Source organism: Thunnus maccoyii, chromosome 21, assembly GCF_910596095.1.
Source record: "Thunnus maccoyii chromosome 21, fThuMac1.1, whole genome shotgun sequence".
In the NCBI taxonomy this organism is placed as follows: domain Eukaryota; kingdom Metazoa; phylum Chordata; class Actinopteri; order Scombriformes; family Scombridae; genus Thunnus; species Thunnus maccoyii.
This window is the reverse complement of record NC_056553.1, coordinates 27,155,403-27,172,182: the sequence shown is the minus strand read 5'-3', so window position 1 is coordinate 27,172,182 and position 16,780 is coordinate 27,155,403. Positions and strand designations below refer to the sequence as shown.

Here is a 16,780-nt window from a genome sequence, read left to right as displayed (position 1 = left end):
GGTCAATTGTGTCAAATGCAGCACTAAGATCTAACAGGACAAGTATAGAGACAAATCCTTTGTCCGATGCAGTTAGGAGGTCATTTGTGACTTTCACCAGTGCTGTTTCTGTGCTATGATGCGCTCTAAATCCTGACTGAAAATCCTCAAATAAACTATTGTTATGTAGAAAGTCACATAACTGATTAGAGACTGCTTTCTCAAGGATCTTGGATAGAAATGGAAGGTTAGATATAGGTCTATAATTGGCTAAAACACCTGAATCAAGAGTAGGCTTCTTAAGAAGAGGTTTAATTACAGCTACTTTAAAGGACTGTGGTACATAGCCTGTTACTAAAGACAGATTGATCATATCTAGTAAAGAAGTGCTCACTAAGGGTAAGGCTTCCTTAAGCAGCCTAGTTGGGATGGGGTCTAAGAGACAGGTTGATGGTTTAGCTGAACAAATCATTGAAGTTAGTTCAGACAAGTCTACTGGAGAAAAACAGTCCAAATATATGTCAGGATTTACTGCCGTTACCAAGGTTCCTGTGTTTGGGGAGAGAACGGTGCCTGTTGAGGGCAGGAGGTGGTTAATTTTGTCTCTAATAGTTAGAATTTTATCATTAAAGAAGCTCATAAAGTCGTTACTACTGAGAGCTATAGGAATACATGGATCAGTAGAGTTATGACTCTTTGTCAGCCTGGCCAAAGTGCTGAAAAGGAACCTAGGGCAGTTTTTATTCTCTTCTATTAATGCTGAGTAATAGGCGGCTCTGGCATTACAGAGGGCCTTCCTATATGTTTTAAGACTATCTTGCCAGACTAAGCGAGAATCTTCTACTTTGGTGGAACGCCAAATCCTTTCCAATTTTCGCGATGTTTGCTTTAATTTGCGGGTTTGGGAGTTATACCATGGAGCTAACCTCTTACGTTTTATTATCTTCTTTTTTAAGGGGGCGATGGAGTTGAGTGTTTGTCTTAGTGAGCCTGCAGCACTATCAATAAGATTATCAATTTGGGAGGGACTAAAGTTAACATAAGAGTCCTCTGTAGTATTGAGACATGGCAGCGAATTCAGTATTGACGGAATTGCTTCCTTAAATTTATCTACAACACTATCATATAGACATCTAGTGAGGACATTTTTATCTAATGGTGTGTAATCCAGTAATAGGAATTCAAAAGTTATTAAAAAATGATCTGATAAAATAGGATTTTGTGGAAAAATTATTAAATGTTCAATTTCAATCCCATAAGTTAGAACAAGGTCTAGGGTGTGGTTAAGACGGTGAGTGGGATTATTTACACACTGAGAGAAGCCAATTGAGTCTAATAATGAGAGAAATGCAGTGCTGAGACTGTCACTATCAACGTCCACATGAATATTAAAATCACCTACTATAATTACTTTATCTGTACTAAGGACTAAATACAACAAAAACTCTGAGAATTCAGATAGGAATTCAGAGTACGGGCCAGGAGGACGGTACACTATAACAAATAGAACTGGCTGTAAAGTTTTCCAGGTTGGCTGGGAGAGACTGAGAACAAGGCTTTCGAATGAGTTATAATTAAATTTAGGTCTAGGGTTGATGATTAGGCTTGAGTTGAAAATGGCTGCAACTCCTCCTCCTCGGCCAGTGTCTCGAGGAATATGAGTATTAATATGACTGGGGGGAGTGGATTCATTAAGGCTGACATATTCTTCATGACACAGCCAGGTTTCAGTGAGACAAAATAAATCAATACGATGATCTGAAATTAAATCGTTTACTAAAACTGCTTTAGATGAAAGAGATCTAATGTTCAAGAGTCCACATTTAATTATCTTATTTTGTTGTACTATTGCAGCAGTGGTTTTAATTTTTACTAGATTTTCATGAATGACTCTTCTTTTATATACTTTGGATTTAATTGATTTATGTGGTCGGGGGACAGACACAGTCTCTATGTGGTTTTGGGTGGGTAACTGCTCTAATGGAAGCGCAGAGAAGCGTGTAGGACTGCAGCTCTGCCTCCTGGTCTCAACTCTGGGTTGTCATGGTTTTGGTTTACTAATAAACTTGGCCATATTTCTGGATATCAGAGCAGCTCCATCCAAAGTGGGATGTATGCCGTCTCTCCTAATCAGACCAGGTCTTCCCCAGAAAGTCTGCCAATTATCTATGAAGCCCACATCGTTTGCTGGACACCACCTCGACAACCAGCGGTTGAATTGTGACATGCGGCTATACATGTCATCACTGGTCAGATTAGGCAGCGGTCCAGAGAAAATTACGGAGTCCGACATTGTTTTAGCAAATGTACACACCGACTCAACATTAATTTTGGTGACTTCTGATTGGCGTAATCGGGAGTCGTTGCCGCCGACATGGATGACGATCGTACCATATTTACACTTATTCTTAGCCAGCAGTTTTAAATTTGACTCAATGTCGCCCGCTCTGGCCCCAGGAATACATTTAACTATAGCTGCTGGTGTCGCTAACTTCACGTTTCTGACTATGGAGCTGCCAATAATCAGAGTTTGTTTCTCAGCGGGTGTGTCGCTGAGTGGGGAGAACCTGTTAGAAACATGAACTGGTTGGTGGTGAACCGTGGGCTTCTGCTTAGGGCTATGCTTCCTTCGGACAGTCACCCAGCCGCCCTGGCTTCCCGGCTGCTCGGGAGCTACCGGGGGAGTGGGAGCTACGCTAGGTCGGCCCGCACCGGATACTAGGGGCTGGCTAACTATATTAGCAGCTGATTGTTTTTCCATGGTGCGGAGCCGCGCTTCCAATTCACTAAGCCTTGCCTCCAGTGCTGCAAATAGACTACACTTGTTACACTTATCACTATCACTAAAGGAGGCAGAGGAGTAACTGAACATTTGGCACACCGAGCAAGAGAGAGCAGGAGAACGAGAGGGAGAGAGAGAAGCCATCGCTAACTGCTTAGTTTGAGTTAGCTGCTAGTGCTAGCTGCAGAGCTAAAGTGACTAACAACTTGTGCGATTAGCGAGAAAAGTCGTTAAGAGAAAAAAGCGCTGAGAGTGCTTGTGTAAAACTAGCGAAAGTTTAAATATACAGCAGATATTAATCAACAGTAATGTGATATATATAGGAAAATCAACTGAGATGAGAGCAGCAACAACGCTATCAGTATACACAGTCGGCAACCGGAAATGATACAATACGCTTACCGTAGCACGTCAGCACGTCAGCACTCTTTTCAACAGGAATGCGGGAAACAGGGATTTCGGATTTCTTCTGATTGGATGAGACAAGGATCTCATTGGATGAGGACGGGATTTGTCCAGTTCATTTAGTAGGAGGAGTGATGACTTCATGCATTTCAAATAGGATTGGGTTATTTGAGTTCATTCAGAGGGCGGGATTTTGTGATGACATGCGTTTTAATTAGGTCTCTCTCTCTATCTCTTTTATGATATTTGTGAATATTCAAATTTTTGTCCATCTTTACATTTCTTTCAAAGACTGTGACAGAACGGACATGAACAGTAGAGGGTCTGCTGTCCAGGCTGGAGGTGTCTTCATCTTCTGCACTGTACAGAGAATGTGGCACAGGCTGTTTCTGTAAATACAATTGCATGTGTAAAATTAATTGTATATAGATCAGTTTGAGCTCAATGTAAGTAAACATAGCACAAAAAGTAAGGAAAGTGTGTTTGGTAGATTATTTCCTTGTTGTAACGATGCTTCTTGGCAATTAATCTTATACCGTTGGAAAGTCTGTTTATTTCCCTTTTAAATGGTGCCACATTTGTAGAGAACATGCATTTGTGGGATGAGCAGCAGAGCTGAGTATGTGGCTTGTGCCCATGAAAAATTTGCCAACTCTTCTCTGAACAGGAAGAAAACATAGAAGAATACCTGACTCTATAGAGTAGATACAGTTAAAACAATGGTTCTCCCACTGTTCCTCTCCCTCTTTCAGGCCCTACTGATTTCAATTCCTTCACAAAGTTTTAAAAGATGGAATGGAATGATAACTAATATTATTTGGAATAACAAAAGGAAAAGGGTAAAACTTAAAACATTAACAACATCTAAAGAGCACGGTGGATTAGCACTCCCAGATTTACAGTCATTTTCATGGCACACAAATAAAGATCATAATGAAATGGACTAATGATAACACAAAAGCTAAGTGGTTTAGGATAGAGCTAGCTCCCCTTTCAATAAAGACATTACCCTTTATAGGTAAGAAAGATATCACACAATTGAAAGGGCAAAATAAATGGACTAATAACACTTTATATAATTGGAAACAAATTTGTAAAAAATATAAAATAAATAACAAACTACTTTATCTCAGAGAAATGGCATGAGACCCTCAATTTCAGCCAAACAAAATGGATAATGTATTAAAGGTTTAGTCATCAAAAGGACTGCAAATATATTCACAAATGCTAATTAAAAATTATGTTGATTCCTTCAAAGTTACATCAAATGGATTTAATTGAGCAGCACCATTTAACAAGATTTATGATAAAAACAACTATAATGTAGACACCAAGAATACTCTTTCCAAAATATATAAAATACTACAGGATAATACTGAAACACAAGATACAATTAAAGCTTCAAGCAGCGATGATCGGGCCCTCGCACCTTCGCGCATGTCGGGGTGCGCTGCTGTCGAAGGATTTTATTGTCGATAGTGTCAGACCTGGACTCTTATCGGACGTTGCACAAAGGAGATAAATATCACCTCGTGTCCACTATGTGGCGCTATAGAGCACCCACTAATTATATGTCATGTTGCTGTATGTCATGTGTAGACCACACCATGTAAATTCCATGTAATTCAGATTATGTTTGTCATATAAGGCTGACTTCCTGTTGCCAGTAGGTGTTCAGGTGGTCAGGGCTGGGCTCTTATCGAACATTGAATTTCCTGTGTCCACTATGTGATGCTAGAGAACACCCATAAAATAAACATCATGTTGCTGTATATCAACTGTAGACTACACCTTGAAAATTTTATGTGAATCAGATGATGTTTGTCATATAAGGCTGACTTCCTGTTGTCAGTAGGTGGCATTATGACTATGACTCAATATTGACATGTAGATGTGTTCAGGACAGGATTCTTATCAAGCATGAGAAATTTGGTGCAGGTGGACAATGTACACTCATCTACAGCAACTTCCTGCTCCATGGTGAAACGTCAAAGTTTGCCGCGCCGACACGGCAAGAGTGTTCAGTGAGAACTCAAGATTTTGATGACTTTTGATCACAAACTAGTCTAGATGACACACTGATTTTGAAGTCATTATGATGAATTCTGTAGGAGGAGATTGTTAAAATACAAGACATGCAAAATCGCCAAAATTGACCACTAAATTCAATATGGCCGACTTTCTGTTGGGTTTAAGTGATGGGTCCAAGAGACTTTTTTTGTGCACCCCGGCATGATGCATGTGTGATTTTCATACATGTAGGTTTAATGTGGCGCAGGGGCTGCTTCATTGAAATATTGTAGGGGGCACTGTCGAGCCATTCTGCCACACTCATGCCCGCCACCGATACAATATTACAGACTTTAAGAGCTTTCATGTGTATGCAAAGTTTTGTGAGTTTTCAAGCATGTGTAGCCCCTTAAATACAGCCTTGTATTTTGTGGCAAACAATGTGTTGCCATGGCAATGGCTTTTGATGAAAACTCAAAAGCTTCAGGAGTTATCATCATCAAGGTCTTACACCTTGGCTGACCAAATTGTATGTGTTTCTGGCTGACCTGCTAGGAGTAGTTAGCAAAAGAGTGGCGCTTAAGATTTCCTGTCGCCAGTAGGTGGCGCTATGACTATGACTCAGTATGAGCCTGTACTTGCCTTCAGACTGGGACCCTTATCAAGCATGGGAAATTTGGAAAAGATCTGATCATGCAGAGTCAAGTTATAACAGTTATAAAGTTAATGGCGAAACATCAAAATTCTCCGTGCCACCACAGCAAAGGCATCCAGTGAAAACTCACCATTTTGACAACATGGAATCATCAAAGACTTAAGGCAATTCTGACCAAATTTCAGATGGATCTGTTCATCCTGCTTGGTACAGCTCATAAAAATACAGAACATGTAACTTCCTGTCACCCGTAGGTGGCGCTATGAGTATGTCTCAATATTGACACATAAATGTATTCAAGATGGGACCCTCATGAAGCATGAGAAATTTGGGGCAGATTGGACAATGTATGTTGGAGTTATCAGGACTTTGTGTTATATGGCGAAACATCAAAATTCGCTGCATCGCCACAGCAAGGGCATCCAATGAAAACTCATGATTATGATAGCTTTTGATCATAAACTAGTCTAGATGACACACACAAAATTGCAAAGTTAATTCAAAATGGCTGACTTCCTGTTGGACTTAGGGTATGGCTCCAAGAGGCTTTTTTGTGCGTTTGGACATGACACATGTGCCTGCCAAATTTCGTTCACCTACATCAAATTTAAAGGTGGGGGCTTTGACTTTGAAATATTCTAGGGGGTGCCCTCGAGCCATTTTGCCATGCCCAACCCCAAGACTCATATCAGATAACATGTTTCCCCATGTCTGATGCATCCGCTAAGTTTCGTGAGTTTTTAAGCATCTCTAGCCCCTCAAAAACAGCTTTCTGTTTTATGGCGAACAATACATCGCCGTGGCAACAGTGCCAGTAGGTGGCACTGTGATTATGATTCAATATTGACCTGTACATATCGTCAGACCGGGACTCTTATCAAACATGTGGAATTTGGGGACGATCTGACGATGTGGAGTCGAGTTACAACAGTTTGTATTTTCATGTCAAAACATAGAAATTTGCTGCATCGCCAAGGTAACAGTGTTCCATGAAAACTCACAAGATTCACAATATCACAAAATATAACATCACCAAAGTCTTAAGGCTTTTCTAATCTAATTTGACATGGATCCAGTCAAGGTCCTGGGCAGAGCTCATGAAAGTACAGAGACTGTAACTTCCTGTTGCCAGTAGGAGGTGCTATGACTATGACTCAATATTGATATGTAGATGTGTTTGAACCGGGACTCTTAACAAGCACCAGAACTTTGGAGCAGCTTGGCTGATGTACATTAAAGTTACAACAACTTCCTTTTTCATGGCGAATCATCGAAGTTCACTGCGGCGCCATGGCAATGGAGTTCAATGAAAACTCACCATTTTGATAACTTTTCATTGCAAAGGTCTTTAGATGACACCCACCAGTTTTCAAGTCGGTCGGTGTATATCTCTAGGAGGAGTTAGTCAAAATACAACGCTTGGAAATGGCAAAAATTGCATGATAATTGCAAAGTAAAATCAAAATGGCTGACTTCCTATTAGATTAAGGGTATGGCTCCATGTTGTTGTTGTTGAGTTATTTATTTTATTTTATTTCCTTTTTTTACTTTACTATTAATATTTTTCACTATAAAATATCTAAATGTTGTAGGAATGATGTAAGTATGAACAATATATGTATACCTCTTGCAATAAAATGTAAAAAAAAATGCAAGTATATGTGACCACTGAAATACAAAAGATAACTGTCCTTCTTTTTTGAGTATAATTATTATTGTCACTTCAGAATAAACTTAGCTAAAGTTCAGAGAATTAATGTTCTTCATGGTGAACAGACGCTTCATCACTGTCTGTCCTTTAACTGTCTAGTAAGTTCTGTATTTTGTTTGGTTTAATAATTGAGCCAAAAAGAGGAGTGCCACTTTACCTTTGCGAGTATGACTGTGCTCTCGCAATTTGCCAGTTTGTGAATTAGCAGGTCTTGCACCCAGCCACTGGGTGAGCTTCTAGGGATTTGTAATTTTTAAAATATTTATGGATTTAACCAACTTTTTAGCTAAACAAAACAAAAGGTAAGCAGGCAACCACTGTAGCAGGCACAGGCAGGTAACAGAGTGCACTCCTCCAAAGATGGCGCCCCCATCCCAACATGCAACACAGCGTGACGTATGTTCACTTTCTCTATTGTTGTTGAAGTTTCAGTTGGTAAAGGATAAAAGACGGGGGTACTCAATAGAGAGGAATAGCATTTGAGTTATATATAATGTACTGTATGTGTATGTTTATTTATATTTAACATACTTAATTTCAGTTGATCAGATATGAAGACACTGAGTTTGCTTGTTTGATGTGTGGGGTAAATGTGTGTTGCTGTTTTGTTTTGTCTTCCTGTCTTGTTTTGCTTTGTCGTTAGATTGTGGGTCTTTGTTTTGTTGGTGTGGAAAGTACATATTGTGCGTACTGAGAAATCTAAATAAAATCTTATTAAAAAATAGATACACATGATGAAAAAATCTATATCAATTCAAGCACAAGCTGCACATTTAAAAAATAAAATAAAATTGACTTTACTGTGTAAACCTCTGTACAAACCATTAGGAAAAAGAAAAAATACATTTTTGACTGGACTGCAACAGTGGACAAGTACAGTGCAACAGTTGCACCACTGGTCAACCTGTCGAGTGTTTCCCCATTGGCTGTTGCTCTTTCAAAATGATTCTGCATGAACAGTTTTCTATTACATCATGTCTGCAGGCACTCAGCCTCTCAGAGCAGTTCTAAGCAGAGCTCTCTCTCTGCGAGACTGAGAGTGAGTGCCGCCCCGAGATAAGTTTTCAAAACACACATTTTCCAACCAAAGCGTATCACACGGAGGCTCTGACACTGAGATCACCAACCAACCCTGTTAATATGTCACTTTCTTGCCTGATGTCACGTCATCAGGCAAGAAAGTAACCATTTATATTCCCAATGTGTAGTCAGTTTATCCAAATAAAGCCTGTTTGTGTCATGTGACATTTACGTGAGACGAGGATCTGTGCACCGTCTTACTGTCAATGTCCACACGTTACATGTGTCTAGTGTCTTTTCAAAGTAAAGCACTCTTGTGTTCATAGTAAAAGCGATATAAAAATATGAAGCACACTGTATTGGGTTCATTTATACTTAACTCAACTCTTTTTACAACAGCACCATATAGTCGCCCCAAAATCTGGTGCAATGTATTTTAAGTATTTTTCATGTTTTTCTTTTGTGCACAGCACCTTGAGTCACAAAAAGTGCTATACAAATAAATAACTTACATAAAACAAACATCTCACAAATGCTGGTGATGTCCATGTCTAATGGTAACCAGGCAATGTACAAATTAACAGGCCTCTAGCATTTCATACACGGTCCAGCCATATACTAGATTTTGACCTAGTCTTGTTAAATAACACAATGTAAATTCTGTTTAAAGGTGAATTTTGAATGGGTAGACATTTTTTGGCAGAGACAATGGAAAGCAAAACAAAAGACATATGTACCATTAAAATCACAAATACACACATACACACACACCGCACTAAGAGTAAAGGTCAAATCCTGGGGAAGATTAGTTCTTCCATAATGAATAATAAATGCGATCACCCTCTCTGTGAGGGCGTGTTTAAGGTTAAACAAACATGGTCAGTCGATTAGTCTGAGACTAACAATACCAACGACCATCATGATATCATTTTGGACACCTCTGTGCTTGGCACTGCAAAATGGGGTCTGGGAAGTGCCACACCACATGGGGGCTGCAGTTATTGAAGCACACAGAAGCCCTAGGTTATATTCATACACATTTCAGAACCATCTCAAAACATGCAACAGTCTCATATAGATTAATCGTTGCCACCTGTCATCTAACACATGGACTGTGTCTTGATTTAACCAGAAAATGTTTAAAATGTTGAAATGTTGAAAATGCTAAATACAACAAACCTGGGATAGTAAGTGTTTACAATGTTACAGATAAAGATGGTATACTGGCTAAACATGCAACAAGCATGGTTATAGTAATGAGATATGTAAAGGTGTAAATGTATGTATGTATGTATGTATGTATGTATGTATGTATGTATTCTCACCCACTTTGTCACAGGGTTCTCCTGAAGCAGAAAAAGTAACCCAGAAGCAAAAACTCAGTTGTGGGAGGGGTTTTGGGAAGCCATGACGAATGATGTAAATTACCTCAAAGAGATTCTGGCAAATGGTTTGACAACTCAGGAAGGGGAGGCAGGGCTTAGCCCAGGCTGTTTTCAATAGGGGATGACTGCTGATCTTAATTAGGGATATATTGGTGGAAGGAACATTTTGAAAAAGCTCCTATACACAACATAATCTGTAGAGGAGGCACAGCTGGAGGACTTGGGTAAAGCTTTATCCTTTTCCCAAGTTAAAAAGCAGCAAGTTAAGGGGTTGGTGAGATTTTGGATATCTCTGGATATCATTGGTTTGTCTAAGGTGAAATGCATCTTAAATGTTGTGTAGAATGTGGGAAAGTGACTGTGGACTGGCAGACAGGGTGGTGTGCCCACTTTTAAAAAAGCATTAACCTAACTGCTTACCTGACTACACTGTGATGGTCAGTAAACCTGCCTGTCCTGAGTGTACACCATGATTTCTCCATGAATGATTTCAAGCGCTTGAAATCCCATCCTCAGAGGAGACTATGCCCAAGCTGTTTGAATAAAGAAACAATATTTATTATATATTTATTTATGTTATTTACCTAATTTACGTGCACTTGTTTCATTTCAGCTCAGTGTGAGTCTCTACTCTGTTTTGCTGTCATTTATTGTCATGCTTGTTTGTCTCCTCTCCTCTGCTCTCTGTGTGCTACAGTCCCTTACCTGTGGTTGGCTTGTATGTGCATCACTCACTCGCCAATCAGAAGAGAGGGGCATTGAGAAGACACAAAACAGCCCATTTCAGGCTGAATGAGACATAGGGGCTGCATCCGTGGCCTTTACAGTTGTAGCTAGGTGCTTTTTGACCATAAAAAACATGCAAATGTTTGTAAATAGACCACAAAAATGAAGTATTAAACTTGGAAAGGGGCATAATATGACCTCTTTAGGAGCCATGGAAAGTGATTGCAAATACAGGAACACGGAGGGGAAATAATGGATACCATGGTCTAGTCCAGTTCTCTACTCTATTCCTCACCCCTAATAACTGATAGATATCCACCTTTTCTGTTCTGCCTGGTGGAGAAGCCAGGAGAAGAGAAAGATGAGGCTAGAAGAAGGAAGGAAACATTTGAGGGAGATATTCTGTAGCAGTTGGTCTGTCTTCATTATGATAGAGGTCTCACATTAACGTCAGAAAAGTACAGTTCCTTGTGGCTTATTCACCTTTATCTTTCTCTTCCCTCTTTTTTGCGTCTTCTTCTCTCATCCTTTCCACCCATTTGCTATTCTTTTTTCCTCCTCTCATAGTTTTCTCTCAATCCCCACATTCTGGTCTCTGGGCTCCAGTAAATGTCACACTGCATCATTCCCTGACCAGCGGCTAATTCCAAAGCCAGACGACTCAAACATAAGAACCCATCCATCCTACCAAACCTCCCAGTTTTCATCATGGTCTCTGTCCACTGCATTCCCTCATTCTTTTTTCTTTTCCATGTTCCCTACATCTTTTTATTTCCATCTTTTGGCTTTTCTTTGTTGACTGTCACCCTGTCTGTCTCCCTTACACCGTCTTATTACGACATATTTCTTTCATTGTTGCTGCTTTCAGTGTCAGTTCTTTATGACTAGCATTTAAAGCAATGTCTCTTTTAAGCATTTTCTAGAAGGTTTACTCTGCACCCATGGGTAGAAAGATGAGAGTGAAGGTAATATTTCTAGCATGTGTGAGGGACTTAATGAATGAATCACTGGGAAAGGTGGAAGACTCCTGAGGGTTTAAGGTGATAGGGCGATAGTTACAGGATGGATGAAGATGCGTTTTTGAACTTGCCTCAGTGTATTACTATCTATTTTTTAGGTTGATTGAATACTTTGGCCTACTGGCTTAGAAAAGAGAACATATAACAAGACTAATGTCTAACGGTAGCAGTGCTCATTACATACAACAATATAAAAAGTGAGGGACAAAATGAACAAAACATATGACTTTGCTACTTTAGCCTGACCAGTAGTGGGTCTAAAAACATACATTTGTCCTGATGATGGTGCTTTACAAATAATGTGCAAGTACTCCTCTCTTGTTGAGCATGGTGATCGGTGGACACAACTGGACTGAAGCACCCCCCCACCTCTACCCCCCACCCCCCTCCCACCCGCACACACACACACACACACACACACACACACACACACACACACACACACACACACACACAGTCAGCAGAAGGAGGAGGTTAGGGTGAGTCAACAAAACACCAGACTTTAACACAGGACAACACTGTTCATTTCCCATTCACTAACGATAGTCAACAAGAGCTGGATCCAATAAATAATCTCTAAATAAAACCAACCTGGACACTTAAATTTTGTCTGGATTTCATAACTCTATAACTGGATTTAATAAGCAAGCAAATTACTGGTTACCTTGTGCATGATCGGTTAAAATGTGCTGTACATTTGTATGCCATGGGTAAGCAATATTAATAATGGAGGATTCAAAAGTGCAATATCCATTTGCATTTTTTGTGTTATATTTTGAGATACTCTTAAAGAAATACTCCTTGATTATTGACAAACAGTGCCTTCCAAAATGCTGATGTGTTTAAACTCAAAGCAGTTCATGGCTGAGATACACTGTGTCATTACCCAGCCCCGGAAGTGTATAGCCAAGTAGTCAGAAAAACTTACTAGAATATTTGCATTTTTTAAGAAAATGTGTGTGAGAGCTGGAAGCTGTTACCTGCTGCCAGCTGCTGCTACTGCTGCTGCCACTGCAAGCTGCTGCTCCAGCAGCAATTATTTAAATCTTTTAGCACCACCTATAGGTGATATTGTATCAAATGCTACAGACTTGATCAACATCCCCATGTGTACAACTTCGCTGAATTTGGTTACCATGGAATATTACTTTAAAGAGATATGGCAGTTAATAAGTAGTATGGTGGTGTTTTACTAATGTCCATATATTGGGGCTATTGTTGCCAGCACAGAGGAGTGCAAGCTAGGCTAACTATTAACCCATACAAACCGGCAGTTCCAACAATCATGCTGCCCAGTGTTCTCTGGACAGCAAAATGGATTGTTTTACTCCCCCATCAGTGCTGGTCACTCGTTGACATGCAAGACCTGTCTACATCGAACTGAGATGAACTTTCTTTATTCTTTCTGTTGTTGTTGCACTGCCCCAGCAAACATGCCCATGTGGGCCCACTGTGGATATGTGTGGGTTTACTGTGGGGAAGTGTGGGCAGGGCAAACCCACACTAATCCCATGTGGACCCCATGTGGGTAAGCCTATGTGAGTCCCACAGCAGTTTTGTCCTTTGGGGCCCCTCTGGTGGCTTTCTGTGGGCAAGCCCACAGTTGGACTTGCCCATAGAAAGCCCACATGAGCCCCCTGTGGAATAGCCCGTGCAGGACACAAAGCAGTCTTGCTCTTTTGGGTCCCCATCATGGTTTTCTGTGGGATACCTACTGTGCACTTGCCCACAGAGTGCTGACACAGGCCCCCCTGTGGGATAGTCCGTGCAGGGCCCAAAGCAGTTAACTGGACTGGAATGTAAAATTTAAATCTGTATATGTGGCATGAAACATATTGGTTTTTGTCATGGAGCCAGAGTGTGCAACACTTTATTTCCTGCTCTTGAGTCTGCTTCCAGTGATCAATACCTCACTACAACCCTTGATGTGTGTTACTCTTCCATTATATACGAAACAACCATTTGGACCTCATGTTCAGATTTTTTGTTTGTTCTTATTTACTTTGTCAAGTATTTAACATTGTGGTTCCCCATGAACAGAGGGACCAGAAGATAAATGGCAGAGATCCACTGGTGCCTCTGAGGAGATTGATTTATTATGTACTTATTGTGTTCTAATGTGGTTCTATGTGGTCATTGTTCTGTTTCATAAAAATAAAGTTGTTTAGACATTTTATTCAGTGTTCAATCCACATGTTTTGTAGTTTTGTACACAATTTTCAATATATTTTCTTCATTTTTTATTTTTTCTTCATTTTTTCTTCTAACCTGGCTGTGAATAAATGTAAGTGTTCGAAAAACATAAACTTAAACAGCCTACTCAGGGCCCTGTTACTGGCCTGAAATGTGAGGCACATGTGGGTCCCACACAATGGGGCCCAGGTGGTGCCCCAGTGGGATAGCCCATACCCAGCCGAAAGTATGGGCTAAGTGTGGGGCCCATTGTGGGCCCACAATGAGTCCCAGTGGGGCCTACACTCAGCCCACAAATGGGTCCTTTGGTGCCCATTTTGGGCCACTGCGGGAAGAAAAATGAGCCCCACAGGGGCAGCCCACTGTGGGCCCCGTTACCGGCATGAAATGTGGGGCATGAAGCTGTGGGGCATGAAGCTGTGGCATGTGGCTGGGGCATGTTGTGGGCAGTGGGCTGACTAAAAATAGACGTACGACCACAGCAACTAACACAATGATCCAATGACCCCCCCCCCCCTTTCTGAATGGGTACAGGGGCTACCATGCAAGGTCCCAACCTGCCAATCAGAGAGAATCTATTTATTTACACACTGATGGCACAGCCATCAGGAGCAATTAAGGGTTCAGTATCTTGCCCAAGGATACTTTGACATGCAGATCAGAGGAGCCAGGAGTCGAACCATCAATCTTCCGATTAGTGGGTGACCTGCTTTACTTCCTTACCCATCCATGCCAAGAAGAGACACTGACATGCTGACATGTGACCGACTGTTTACACACCACTTACACCTGGTACTTCCCTCTTCCTCTACGGTGCCACCTCAGAGTACTGTTTCCCGTGAGAACTCCCCCTACTGGCACCGTCTGTCATTACCCCCGTGCAGTAGTCTGACACATTCAGACTATTGTGTCAGACAGGTTTTTTTGCCCTCATGGCATCTTCAGCGCTGTAAACAAAAATAACCTCCCTTATTTAAAACACACTGTCCATGCTTCCTCTTCATCACCCACCCCATGTAATCTGGCTCTTCTGAATGTAAGGTCTCTCTCAAATAAGTCCTTCATTCTTAATGATTTTATCTGGTCCACTCACCCAGACTTCCTATTTTTGACAGAATCCTGGCTGAAATCTGGTGAACACAGCCAACTTTTGGAAGTATGTCCCCCTGACTATGATTTCTACAGTTCCCCTCAGCCCACCAGCCGCTTAGCAGTTATTTTCAGAAACTGCCATAAGTGCACTCCCATTGGTATTAATAATTATTGTACCCTCTACCTGATGCTCGTAACCAGTGGTTCATGCCCGGTACTGTGTGTAGTTCGCCCTCCTAGGCTGGATGCCATTTTCCTCACTGAGTTCTCTGAGTTTTTATCTTCAGTTGTTGTGAATCATGACAAAATTTTAATCTCTGGTGATTTTAACTTTCATATCGACCTCTCATCAAATGTCAGAGCCACTGAATTTCTGGGCATTATGGATTCTTTTGACTTTGTACAGCTTGTCCCCGGCCCAACCCATAACCGTGGTCACACTTTAGATTTAGTTTTTACACTTGGTCTGACCATTCCCTCATTGGCTGTGGAGGATTTGGAGATCTCGGATCATCAGTGCATCAGGTTTTCCACCATTTTCATACTGTTCCCAAACCCCAATTACCTGCTTCTTATGCCCGCACAATCAACCCTTCTACTGCTAGAAAATCCTCCAATGCTTATATAGCCTTTTTCCTGTCCTGTGACTTTGAGACCTGTTCTTCCTGGATGAGTACAGAGGAGCTAATTTCCCGGTTTAAGTCTACTTGTACAGACATCTTGGACTCTGTTGCCCCATTCAATATTAGAAAACCTAAAACTAAAACTCAATTGTGGCTTAGCGACAATACCTGTGCTCTTAGGCAATTATGCAGAAAAGCAGAAAGAAAATGGAAAAAAAAATCAGATTTCAAGTTTCATATGAAATGATGAGAAGCTCTCTTGTCATCTATCAACAATCTGTTAAAGCTGCAAGGGCAAAATACTTTGCTTACATTATTTCGAGAAATTCCCACTCTCCCAAAGTACTCTTCGACACAATTAACTCAGTCCTAAACCCTGCTGCTACTGGCCCTGTGCCAACCACAATCACCTGCAATGAATTTCTCAACTTTTTCATAAGTGAAATCAGTAACATCTGATCCACTATTTCACCTCCTGCCTACAACGCCCCCGTCTTCCCTCCTTAGTCAGCTGTCCTTAGCAAGTTTGAGCCTGTGTCCCTTGCTCATATCATAGACATAGTCACACACACTAAGCCAACTTCTTGTCATCTGGATATTCTCCCATCATGCCTCTTAAAAGAAGTATTTGACACTGTTGGTCCTACAATATCACACATCCTAAACAGTAGTCTAGAAACTGGTTCTGTTCCGTCCTGCCTTGAACATGCAGTAGTTCATCCCATTATTAAAAAGCCCAACCTCGATGCAACTGTTCTAGATCATTTCCAGCCTATTTCAAAACTGCTATTCCTATCAAAAGTCATGGAAAAAATTGTGTACTCACAGCTCTTGTCTTTTTTAGAAAAAAACAAAATCATGGAGAAATTTTAGTCAGGTTTCAGGGTCCGTCACAGCACGGACTCAGCTCTGCTGAAAGTCTCCCACAATCTGCTGTTATCTCTTGACTCTGGTAAATGTGCCATCCTGATTCTTCTGGACCTTAGCTCCGCCTTTGATACAGTCGACCACACTATTCTCCTGCACTGTCTTGAGCACCAGGTCGGTATTCAGGGTAGCACCCTCCAGTGGTTTCCCTCCTACCTAGCAGACAGATCATTCTCTGTCAAAACTGGAAACCTCTCCTCCTTGTCTGCTCCCATCACCTGTGGAGTACCTCAAGGCTCCATTTTAGGGCCCA

At 41.0% G+C, this 16,780-nt stretch overlaps 1 long non-coding RNA gene across 1 annotated transcript; it reads right to left on the bottom strand.

Moving 5' to 3' along the window:
* Window positions 1-3,081: 3,081 nt before the first annotated feature.
* Window positions 3,082-16,496, bottom strand: LOC121888103. Its single transcript, XR_006093140.1, has 3 exons — window positions 16,427-16,496; window positions 10,368-10,480; window positions 3,082-3,555 (listed from the first exon to the last, which is right to left on the bottom strand). It is a non-coding gene; the product is annotated as an uncharacterized LOC121888103 (long non-coding RNA).
* Window positions 16,497-16,780: the final 284 nt, after the last annotated feature.